We start from the raw sequence: 13347 nt of genomic DNA, 5'->3' as shown, positions 1-13347 counted from the left end.
GCCTAGCACGCATGAAGCCCTGGGTTCGATTCCTCAGTACCACAAACACAGAAAAAGCTGCAAGTGGTGCTGTGGCTCAAGTGGTGAGAGTGCTAGACTTGAGCAAAAAAGAAGCCAGGGACAGGGCTCAGGCCCTGAATTCAAGCCCCAGGACCGATATATGTGTATATGAATAGATAGATGGATGGATAGATAGATAGATAGATAGATATAGATATAGATATAGATATAAAATCACATTATAGATCAGACACAGAAAGTGTCCTGCCTTACCTCTTCAGACTGTGAGTAAAACGTAAAGGCAGGAAAAGGGATCTAGGATGTAGAACCCATTTTGTAATATGCCTGTGTGCCATTTGTAATGCGTCCTGCAGAAATTAAATTCATGTTTGCTGGAAGGTGGATCATCTTAGAGTCTTTATAGTGCTTTGCCCGCCAACTAAACCTTAAGCTGAGATGATTTAAGATTTCTTGGTAGACATAATTTCAACCACTATTATTTAGGAATTGAGGTACCAAAAAACTTCCAGAGGGGCTGGGGATATAGCCTAGTGGCAAGAGTGCCTGCCTCGGATACACGAGGCCCTAGGTTCGATTCCCCAGCACCACATATACAGAAAACGGCCAGAAGCGGCGCTGTGGCTCAAGTGGCAGAGTGCTAGCCTTGAGCGGGAAGAAGCCAGGGACAGTGCTCAGGCCCTGAGTCCAAGGCCCAGGACTGGCCAAAAAAAAAAAAAAAAAAAAAAAAAAAAACAACTTCCAGAGCAATCTGATTCCTGAAGGCATTCCAGAAATTTCTTACCAGTGGACAAACACTGAGCTATAAAGATACTTTATGATAGTGTAGCCACTTAAGTATATTTTTTCTAGTCATATATTTAAAATCTAGACCACTTATGTATGGAAATTTGACATTCAGTGAATCCACCTCATTTTAAAAATATTTATGTTCATTTCAAGGTTTCAATGGACCAAACCACAAACAAAGCTTTCATATGTAATATAATACAAGTTAACAGCTCCAAATAATGTTAAAAGGTTCCTTAAGACCATAAGCCAAAAATTGAAGTTAGAATTGGCTGTACAGGAATTCAAGAGGCTCACAGATTCTTTTTTTTTATACATAAGCATAACTTTAGCTCTGTTTCCAGGTGGCTAAAAGAAAGAGTTCTTATTATAGTGGAAAAGTACTGCGTAGGCCTAGTCATGTCAAACATTTCATCCCTTCCCCATGTTGTACAGACAACTCTGATTCTGGAATTTATCCTAGTTCCTAAGCATTATCTTGTATTACCTGATGAAGACTAATCAACAAAGATGAGAAAAGGATTGCTTCCATAAATCTTACTTGAAAGGAACTTAAGATCAGAAACAAATACGTTGAAATAATTATTATTAATAAATGACATGAGAACATAGTCACTGCAAACTAAGTGGTGTTGAAAGGGAAATAGTGCTGCTTTTTTCACTTAAATTACAGATTTTTAAAACATTGAATTTATCAATATTGTCCAATATTTCTGAGCATCTCAGGGTTCCAATGAACAAAGTCACAAATGATGCACCTTTTCTACGCACTTATCTTAAGCATAATTCCCAAGTCCAGATAAAAAGACTAAGAGAAAAACATGGATTCAGTACAATGTGTTGAAACATTTGCGCACAATACCTGTTCATATTTCATATTGTGTGTATTGTATTGAGTTTCATTTTCTGTATAAACAGTGATGGGCATGTTGTTGCCATAGAGTAAAAAAAAAAATCATTCTTCTATAACTCAAAGCAGAGTAAAGGAATTAAATACCCACCTTCCCAAAATTGTACAAAATTCTACATAGAATATCTGAGAAAAGTAGAGGGCAAGATAACTTTTTCTGGACAAATAAAAGTCCAGACTGTAGGATGCTACATGCACCCTCTAGAGATTCGGAATAGGGAACGCCAAAGACAATTTTTTCAAAATGTCCTCAAGGAGTTGTACAAAACTGTTACCTCTGTATACTGATTGAGTAAACCAAACAATTTCAAATTATAGAAGTTAATAGCACTACCTTACATATGAAACTGCAACCCCTCTGTACATCACTTTGACAATAAAGAAATGAATACTTAAAAAAAAAAAGAAGTTAAATTCTAACTTGTTTCTTCAATATCTTCACCGAACCTTGTCCATGCCGAACCCGTCTAACTTAAGAAGTGCTAGTCCTGTAGGTAATTACATCACATCACAAGGTGGGGCAGTAGATCCCACAGTTTGTAGTCGCAAATTGCCACAAACTAAATATCTTAAGCTGATACGACTTTATCATCATATAGCTGTGAAAGATCAGAAGTCTTCAGGAAATATGACAGGAAACGCTAAAATCAGCGTTTCAAGAGGTTCTGAGGGAGTTCCTGTCTCCATGTCTTCCTGCTGTTCAAGGTCACTACTCCCATTTTTCCACCCTTGTCATTTAATCCAGCAATACCACCACACTTTCTCGCTAATAAAGATCTTTGCTATCAAATTTAGCCCACATCGATAGCCCAGGATAATCATCCCTTCTCAAAATGATTAAATAACTACCTGTTATGCTCTAATGGGATCTATCCCACCCAGTTTTTCTGCACATTCGAGTGTGGACATATTTCAGGGTCCTCATTTCTACTGGAGGAAGCAAAAAAGTGATTGGACTTCGAAAGCACATGAATTTTAGTTTTAACTCTAGCTTCCCTACCTGTCAGCTCTTTGATCTATAAAACTTCATTAAAAGTTTTCCTGGATATAGAATAAAGATAATATTAATGAATCTGTAAAGTGTTTATTTCAAGAATTTTGCATGAGCTTTTCCTCCCTTTTCTTTTTTTCCACGACAAAAATCACTTTTTCCAATGAGCTATCCATTTGCGCTGCTTTTCCTTCTCATCACACTGTCTTATCTGCCCACTTTCACGGGGAGTTGGACCACTCCTTCCCATGGAAAGTTTAGATGTCAGAATTACAAATAAGCTCACTATTATCCAACCAAGTGTTCTTTTCCTTCTCGCCAAACTTGACCTCAGTAATACTCCAACCAATTCCTTCTTTCTTTCAACATATTTTCTTAATATCCCTTTTTACCAGTCTAATGATTGTTTCTTCTCTGTTCCTTCTTGGATTCCTCTGTTTCTACCGCTACTTACCCTCAAATATGTCCAAAAAATGACTCCCAGTAGAATTATCATCCACAACGCCTGCCAAGTACATGTACCCTGATCACTGACTCCCATAATATTAGTGATTTGGGGCTAGCTTTCTCTCTCTCTGATGTGTTCTATAGGAATCTCTGTGGCTCTGCTGGATACAAGCCTCTGAAAACTTATTTCTTTCCATTGTAAATGTCAGAGACATCCATGATTCAAGGCAAACAGCTAGCTTCTTGCCTCCTAAGCCTGTTACTCCTCCCAATCAATTCCAACTCCTGCTCCACTGCCTCTATCCTTGGGGGAAATCCTGCACCTCTCAATCACTGCTGAGATGCCTGCTAACACTGTTCTACCAAGTTCATATGGCACCTAAAGTAGCTTAAAAACTAAGCGCGCGCGTGCGCACACACACACACACACACCATGTTAACTCTATAAAGCTGATAAATATGGTATCATATCTATCAGTTGAAAGTAATGAACATTGCACAGTTTTTGTATACCTAAAAACATCAGCTTATACATCTTAAATATATACCACGGTGTATACCAATGATATCTCAACAATAGTACTTTTTAAATGTGAACACATTAAAAGGAGAGATGAAAAATAATTAACTCCTTACTTCCCATATAACGAGGGTTTCACAAGTTATCTTAAGAGTCAAGAAAGTATTTGTTACATGCATAAACTAAAGTTTATAAACAACTAATAAGAGTTCTAGAAAAAAATATAAATGGTCGGTGATCAATTGCTGTTTATTTTTCATGTATTAGTGCCATAATACTATAAACTATGCATTAATACTGTAAAATTTTAAGTGGTTTAATTGCTGTATTAATATTCACAACCTGTTTCCAGACAGATTTTATTTATTATCCCATCAAATGAATAAAAAAAACTCCGACTCAGAGAAATAATCAAGGTATTCAAATCTCATAGCTAAGAAAAGGTGAGAGAGATTTCCACACATTTATCCCTATAGGGAAGAAAGATGTACATCAAGCTTATAAAGCCACAATATTCTAAGCTCTATGATTTTACAAACCAAGAGTGAATGAATCAGCCTCATTTATGAAATCCTAAGTAAAGGTTCAGTGCAAGCAAAGGGAAAAAAATCATTATTTCAGTCCATGGGGGTAGAATACAGAGGTCTAAAGTCTTCAAGGATGAGAAGGATTTCAGCATGTCAAAAAAGCAGAGAAAGACAGACCATATAAATACAGAACCACAGAAATGAAATCCTTCTGCATAATGGCATTTTCCCGTTGTTTTTCACTTCTTGGTGATGACAGTGAATATTGTGGTGGGATTGGGGAATGCGATGCTGCCTGTCTGGTATTATTAGTTTACTATTACTATGATGATGAACTCCCACTATCCCAGTGTCTTAAAACAACACAAACTCATCATTTCTGAATTTTGGACATTCAAAGTGTAAAATGGGACCATAGGGTATTTTTCCTTTCCAGAGGCTCCATCCGGCACAATTTTTGTTTTTCCTTTTTGCAATGTTTCCTGCTTGGCTTCTTAGCCAATGCCTTAGGCAGTGGTTTCCATCTTTACTCCTCTCCAAAGTTACCATGTAAGAACCTTGGTGATTAGAGCAGCCCCTCCCAATATGATTCTGTGTACTGAATAGTTACTTCTTTGTGATTCTTCGTGCTAAATATTATCATTTATTTGGTAATTAGCAGTTTGTCCTCATCTACATTCACTCTCTGTAGCTTTGAACATGGTCATGTTAGGAAGATACTCTAATGCAAGGCTCATTTGGCAAAGATTCATTCTCATCGCACTTTCTGAGTAGCTTCACACGGATTTGATGTAGGGTGTTTCTTATACCTTTGGAAAAGATGTTTCATTGAATTTAGAATTACAGTGTTATAAGTGGTGTCCTCACCTCCTATTTGGAAAATGTCCACAACTCCCTGAGCATTGAGAGGCACATTTTTGTTTGTATTTTTGTGTTTTGGTGGTGGGGGGTAGGGGTCAATACTGGATTTTGAACTCAGGCCCTTTCGCTTGCTAATCTGGTTATACACCTTTACAGCTACACTTGGAGCCCAAAGGGAACATTTCTTGTAGCCCACCCATTGCATAACCTTGTGAATGGTGGTGGTGTTTTCACTGACTTTACTCATGGTGGAATGACCCTTCTCTCCACTGGTCCTCAGTAGCACCATTTTGAGTAGTCTAAGTTGGAAGGAAAAAGCCCACGAGATGGTGGGGGAAGGTCAGGTGGCCCAGAGTATTTTAATTTTAGGAGACATTGAACATCTGATGTAAAAAAGAAAAAAAAATACTAACAGAATTTCAAGTATCAACCAAGAGTTGTAAAAATCTTTCCTGTTTGCAGAATACATTTATTTTAATGTATTTAAGTATATGTTTTGTATGATGCACATAACACTTCTATTAACCAAATGTGGTTTCCTCACGAATTTTCAGGTCTTGAGAAGTGATATAAATTCAGTGGATTAACTCACATCTTCTGATGTTAAGAGTTTTTGTTAGTGGGCCAAATTGCTTCCACACAGTAGCTTGACCGAACACCACACAAAATGTCAGGTCTTATTGACCGTTAAAGTAGAGGAAGTGAGGGCCAAGGAGAACATTTTCATCTCAACCACAAAACCATCCTTAAGGCCACATCATTTCACAATCAATTTCCTTTATTTCTTACAAACAGTCAGGTGGGTTGGACAAAGAAGAAAAAGGGAACCCATACATAGAGCAAATGAGAGCCAATCTTGATATTCTTGGACTTTTTGAGGTCAGATCTCCATGAGCAAATCATTACATTCTATGTCAAAGGACAGAAACTTGGAGATTGAAATAATCATACTTTAAGTTACTTCCCCAGCCACATTAAAAAGGTACCCTGCACATAAATATTTAAATGTGTGCAGGCATATATGTGTATATTTAAACACATATGTACATCCTACATACAGGGAGATACTTTAATTGGATAGAATATGAGTTTAATATTAACATTTAAGCTCATGGAACCAAATGTTTTAGATAAGGATGAATGTGATTCATATTTGGAGAAATAGTTCCTCCATGTTAAGTTACTTTAAATTCTGTGTTCATTATGATTATACAGGAGAAAATACCTTCACTATATTTGAATATAAATTCTATATCTCATAAATACTTGCAAGGTTAAGGTCACATGTAGAGATTGTATTAAAAAAATAGGTGGCAACTCAGAGATTATCAAGTTCTCAATAATTCTATTTCATTACAGATTGTGGACTAGTAATTATTAAATACCTTAAAATTATCTTACCTTCAAAGCATGTATCTTAGTTAGCATGGTAAATAATAAAACCAAGTTTGATGACATAGATAATTAGAAATGTTCACATTGGTAAAGTAGGCGAATCCATTGTGTTGGAAGGATCCATTGAGTACTTACACTTACCCAAATAGTAATTATAAGAAAGAAATGTGAATGAATTCCTGAGAACATTACCGCTTTTTCCAAAAGAAAATACACATATGCCTTAAGAAGAAGGAAATGTATTGTTTCTGAGTTAACATAAACCCAAGCACTTTCAGATTCACTTTGATTTTACTGTGTGGCCATCGATCTAATAGTGCATGGTATTAAGTTTGGAAGGTGAGTGTGTGCCAGTAAGGTTCAGCGTCCGCTCAGTATCGATGTCTACTGAAATCCAAAGTGAAACACTTGGCTGGAGTCTTCCGCTATCTGCCAAAAGCTCCCATAAGGAGGGTCCCCAGAGAGCTCTTGCACACCAGCTATGAAAATGGATAGGGAACTCTAGCACAGTCATTTATGACCAGGGGGATAGAATTTCCTTTAACTTACTCTTTATTTTAAACCTTACGGGTAAAGATGGCAACTGAATGCACGCGAGGTTTATGTAATGCCATCTCTCTGAACAGTTCCATGGGAAATGTATCTAGCCCGAAAGAAGATCACATTTCCACTCTCACACCTAACGCACTGCAGCTCTGTCCTGTGATTTTTAAACACCCGTCGATCCAGTTAACATGCCAATTGTTAATATGTGCACGTGAGATAGTCAGGAATGCAAATAGGAGAGAGTGGAGGTTCTGTCTGATTGTTTTATTCCATAGAAGGGAAAACTGGGTGATCAGAAAAGCCAAAATAGGCAAGATGTATACACGCTTTAAAAACACATCCTGCACAAGTTGACCAATTCTTTTATATCACCACAATATTTTCCAAATAATCATGCTTTTGATTAGCAATTAATCTTATATGGTTAGTAAGAAGAAAATAAATTAGTAGATTTTATACTTGATGCCAGGGCCTTGTCAATGATAGTATTTTTTTATTACTGTTGTCCTAAAAATATCATTTTTAATAATAAAGCCAGGTGTGGTGGCACACAACACTAGTTCCAGCAGTTAGTAGGCTGAGGCAGGAATTTGGAGAGTTTCAGTATAGCTCTATGTAGGAAGACCCTGTCTCAAAATAAATCAATAAATGAATAAATACACATAGAATAAGTTTGTAAACTTACATTAAGTAACCATTTAACTAAAATATTGATGTAACAACAAAATTTCATAGAGCATTTTCATGTACCTGAGTTTTGTTTTGATTTTTCACACAGGAGCTTTCTATATAGCCCAGGTTGGCCTAGAACTATGGAGCCCAGACAGACCAAAAACTCAATATCCTCCTATCTCAGCCTCTGTAATGCTGAGAATACAAGCATATATGACTATACCCTGATGTAATGACTAAATTTTTAAGTTAGTTATAGTTTTAAAAGACTTGATTAAATCCCTTCAATATACTCCTACCTGATATATATATGTAGCATAATTTTGAATGTACGGAAGTAAATAAAACATTTATTTCTATGTGCCACAAGCATCAGACGAAAAAGCATTAACATACAACATAAAGACTTAAATTTTAAATTGGGATACAGTTGCATGAAAAAAACATTCAACAAATCCTGGAATCAGTGAGGATGGTGAAAAATCATTGCAAAGAATCACAAATACCCAGAATGTGACCAGCCACATTTTGGATACTACAAGGTAGTGTTTGATAGCACGTAAGTGGGATAATACCATGAAAGATAAACTATGAAGATGTTCTTAAATTCCCTCTCACCATAGGGTATTCTACTGGGATAACTACGCTGCTGTCAGATATTCTGTACAGCTTGTGATTGTGGGTGTGTGTATGTTTTTATGTACATGCTTCCAACACATCCACATGAGGTATGGAATTAAAGGTCTACCGTGTGAACATCACATGCTACCTTCTCATCTCCTTCTGTATAATGGTAACATCTTATTTCTTGGTCAGTACTCAGCTCTGCTGGATTTGTTTTTCCACAGTTACACTAGAAGCCATAATTCATGCTGGAGCAAGCCTTGAGTTTCTCAGAATCAATCTTGACTGTGGCTGATTTATTACTGATGATGAAATATCAACATTCTTTAGGTTTTCTCTACTGTTTACTTACTTTGCTTCATTTATTTCTACTCATATCTTTCTTCTTTCTTTATTCTTTCCTGGAGTTAATTTTACCATTATTTTTTTCTGGTTTCCAGCCCAGGCTGCCCTCAAACTCTCAAGATTCATGCCCTAGCCTCCTGAGTGCTGTCACTACAGCCATGTTCCATTAACTCAATTTTCTTATTTCAATAATAACAAAGGAATAATAGAACCCAAAAAGGAGAAATATATTCAACCATATGTACATATTTCAGCCATCGTTTTTAATCCACTGGTTTTTGGTGCTGAGATGTTTTATTATTTTCTTTCTACTGAAAGGTTTTTCTCTGGCTAATTCTTAAGAATAGTGCCTTTTCACTCCTTACTCTGACATCTTAGCTGCCTTTCATTCCTGAAAGGGAGTTTTCCTAATCATACAGTATGTACTTGATATGTATTTTCTTTCTCAAGGCTGGCCTTCTATCACTTGAACCTCAACTCCTCATTATATCTTTTCATTTACTTTTTACTTTTCATAGCCCCTGGTGAAAAATTCACCATTGACAAATTATGTCTATAATTCACTTAGCTCTACCGAGAATCAAGAAAACTCAAGAAAAATCTTTAATCAGGAATAAAGTTAGAAGACATGAAAAGTACATAAAGCTACAGTAATTAAGATAACAATATGTAAACACAAAGGTAACTAAGCCAATGGAAATTTATATACAGACGTGTCTCAGTGAAACTAATTAATGACAGTATGAGATTTTTTTTTCTTTTTCAATGACAGTATCAACTCAACCAATATATCCCTTCAGAACTAACTACTAGGGGCTGGGGATATAGCCTAGTGGCAAGAGTGCCTGCCTCGGATACACGAGGCCCTGGGTTCGATTCCCCAGCACCACATATACAGAAAACGGCCAGAAGCGGCGCTGTGGCTCAAGTGGCAGAGTGCTAGCCTTGAGCGGGAAGAAGCCAGGGACAGTGCTCAGGCCCTGAGTCCAAGGCCCAGGACTGGCCAAAAAAAAAAAAAAAAAAAAAAGAACTAACTGCTACCTCAGTATATGCAACAATAATAATCAACTACAAATACAATAGACACCAAAAATATACGAGGAAACAATAAACTGTCTTGAAGTTAATTAAGTAAACCCACTCATAACATTGCAATAGGCAGATTCTCTAAACAGGATACTAAACATTAAGCACAAAGAAAAGTATTTACAAATTAAACCATGTTTAACCCAGAAATTCTTGTCCCTGAGAAAATACCATCGACTTCATTAAAATGGAGACAATAGCATGAAGAAGGTATTAGCCATATGTATTTGTAACTGTGTATACTTGTGCGCACACAGGAGCACAATGAAGACTCAGAAGGTCATGAATCAACAAGAAAGGCCGGGGCTGGGGATATGGCCTAGTGGCAAGAGTGCTTGCTCATATACATGAGGCCCTGGGTTCAATTCCCCAGCACCACATATACAGAAAATGGCCAGAAGTGGCACTGTGGCTCAAGTGGCAGAGTGCTAGCCTTGAGCAAAAAGAAGCCAGGGACAGTCCTCAGGCCCTGAGTCCAAGCCCCAGGACTGGCAAAAAAAAAAAAAAAAAAAAAGAAAGGTTAACAACGTTATTTTTAAATAACATCTTCAGGCTTGGAGATGTATCTTGTGAAAGACAACACTCAGGGTCACTAACGCCAACTAAGAAGTTTTATCATTGATTGGTTAAAAAAAAAAAAAAAAGGTGCAACAGAAAACTCGTATCCACAGAACAATTATGGTAAGGTTCTTTGCATCTGTGAATGAAGATAGAAAAACAATACTCCCTGAAAAATGCTGAACAATGCGGGGGCGAGGGGGGCAAGGAAGAGTGAGAGTGTTAGTCTGATTAAGTCCTACAAAGGTGTGTGTGTGTGTGTGTGTGTGTGTGTGTGTGTAATGCCATGCTGAAACTCCTTTGAGCCATTAGTGTACACTAAAAAAAAAAAGGCCTGAATCACAGAAATGTAAAATATTTGTCTGAATAGTTCAAATTGTGCATATCTATTGTCTATGAAGCAAAAATAGATCCATAAATTTTGCCATAGGCACCCAATAGCAAGAAGTGATCAACACTTGCTATAGACAAAGCAATATCACAATCACAACGCTAAACTGGCAACCCTGCCACTGATAGAGTCAGCATACTCCACTTACACTAACCCCTCCCAAAACAGGCACAGAGCTAAACGCAGGGACCAGAAGTGTTTACTTGGGAGAGTGTACGCAGGTCTAGAAAGCTCCAATACTGACAGGGTTCTGGTATTTGGTATAAAGACAGCTACATACCTGTACACTCACAAAACGTTTGCTGTACTGTGTGCTGTTCGATGTATTTACTGTATGTGGAGCTAACAATGTAGGATGTCCTCTTCAGATATCCAGAAAACAGCCAATTGCCAAGCATTGCTTTGGTAATTGACATCTATGTATCTGTCCAGAAGCTTCCAGATTTCATCTTAACTAAGCTGGGCCCACATCAAAATACAGACACCAAGCCAGCAAAGGTGAGAAGATTCTCTGCTCTGCGTGGGGATGGATGACAAGCTAATAGTTATTACTTTTAATATTCCAGTTGATTCCAATTTTAATTACACCACTACCCAAATGCAAATTTCTCAATATTGCCAGGTACCATGGCACACACCTGTAATTCCAACACTTGGGAGGTTGAGTCAGGAAGCGTGAGAGTTTGAGGCCAACCTAGTCTACACAGTGAATTTGAAGGCAATCTGGTTTACATAGCTACACCTGTCTTAACGAAACAAAAGAAAAAATATGTAGAGATTTTTGTCTTCTGAAATCAATGATCATTGAATCACTTCCATTCATATTATCCAAATTTTACTAACAAACACAGCCTCTTAATGGAAATAAAAATGAATATGAGCACCCAGATTACTTGTATAGCTTTTCTCAGTTTCAGGGCAGAGCTTTTATCCAAACACAGTTATCATTCTATTAAAGATTATTTTTTTTAATCTTTAATTTAAGTAGATGAGCCCCAGTGTTTTCTGCTTCAAAATAATGAGTAACAAAAAGACAGAAATTAGTTAAATTGAGGGGGAAAAAAGAAACAAAGTTTTATCTTCTTTAAATAGATTTGGAATTGCAGAAAGGCTAGGACACAGGAAGACAGAATCCGTGGGATCATGGTGCTACACAAATGCCAAAAATTAAAATGGAACAGGGAAAAGGGTAACTGATACTTTGGATAAAGGCTTAATTCTGACATTAAGTTCTTCTTGTTCATTGTATTTTTGAAAGCCAAAATTACTTTTTCGATTCCTAAGCATCTTTGGGAACATTACAACCTTACCTCACAGCTTCAAGTTTCCCACGAGTTAGGCTGAACAGAATCTAGAGAACAAACCCTGATTCAATTTTGTTTAAGGCTGTAAAGATTATCTACACTATCTGAAGCCAAAATAGTTCTCAGACAAATATAATCATGTGAATCAAGGTACTCATAAAAGTAACCATAAACTGAAATGGAAATATAAAAACATTTGCAATATTTTATAGAGCATTCTTTTTGTGTAAAATGCAACACATGCTGTGTAGTCTGACCACAATAGGCCTCTTCTGGCTTTGCACACTAAATACTTTCTTTCTCTCTGAACCCAAAGTAACACAGCAGACAATAGCTTCTTGTTTATTATAACAGAAGTTAACTTGAACATAACATTTTATGGCCTATTTTATTATACATTAAAATAGCCAAACATTTGTTTTTTTTCATATTTTATGCTGCTTTTAGCCACCATTACTGGTTTTACAATAGTCAATAACTTCAAGAGAAAGTTTCTACAAGTTCTTTCATTTCCCCAAGACATGACAAGCAAATAGGAAGAAGGCCATAGTGAAAGGTAACTCGATGTAGCTTTGGAGCTTATGGGAGAAATAACATTTTCCCCCAGATTCTGTTTTAGCTACAACACCAGAGTGATTCAGCTTCTCTTCAGGTGCAATGAGAATGCAGAGCTGTAATATGTACAGATAGTCAGGGCAAAAAGCAAACATTCAATAAAGAGCAGCTAGCATTGCATGATTCTTGTCACAACTTCACCATCCCTTTCTGGACATGATGAATTTGTGGTTGAGACAAAAATGCAGAATATAAAATGAATTTGCTCATTCATGGATATTAGTAGAAAAACTTCCACAAGAATAAAGCACTTTTGAGCAAATGTGTTATTTTCGATACCTTTTGGGAAGGAAAAAAATCTGATAAAATAGAACTAGGGGAAATGAGATTAATTAAATTTTGAAAACAAAACATTTTTAAGATAAAACAAAGAACAGGGTGTAAGAATGTAAACAATTTCACTCCAAAATATCTAAAATTATGGAAATGATAAATTGAGGTCAACAACTTGAACTGTCTGTCTTTGGCTCTTGTCCGAAGAGAATGGACATTTCACACAGCCTAAGACAGTAGAGGCAGGTTATTTCAGCATTGGATTCAAGCCCTGTCATCAACTCTTAACTTACACCTGGAGTTCATGAAGCAAAGAGCCTAGATTAAAAAGGAGACTCATGCCTATTAATAAAATAAATTTGGAAAAGTAAGTTCGTGCTCAAGTTTAAAGACCAGACATATTCAATTTGTGTATAGGTTGGTGCAAAACTGTGCCTAACCATGGGAGAAATGATGTACCTATTTTGTGTTTCCT

The sequence above is a fragment of the Perognathus longimembris genome, chromosome 15 (assembly GCF_023159225.1).
Source record: "Perognathus longimembris pacificus isolate PPM17 chromosome 15, ASM2315922v1, whole genome shotgun sequence".
NCBI classification, from domain to species: Eukaryota; Metazoa; Chordata; class Mammalia; order Rodentia; family Heteromyidae; genus Perognathus; species Perognathus longimembris.
The sequence above is the reverse complement of the archived record's forward strand: the minus strand, read 5'-3'. Positions refer to the sequence as shown.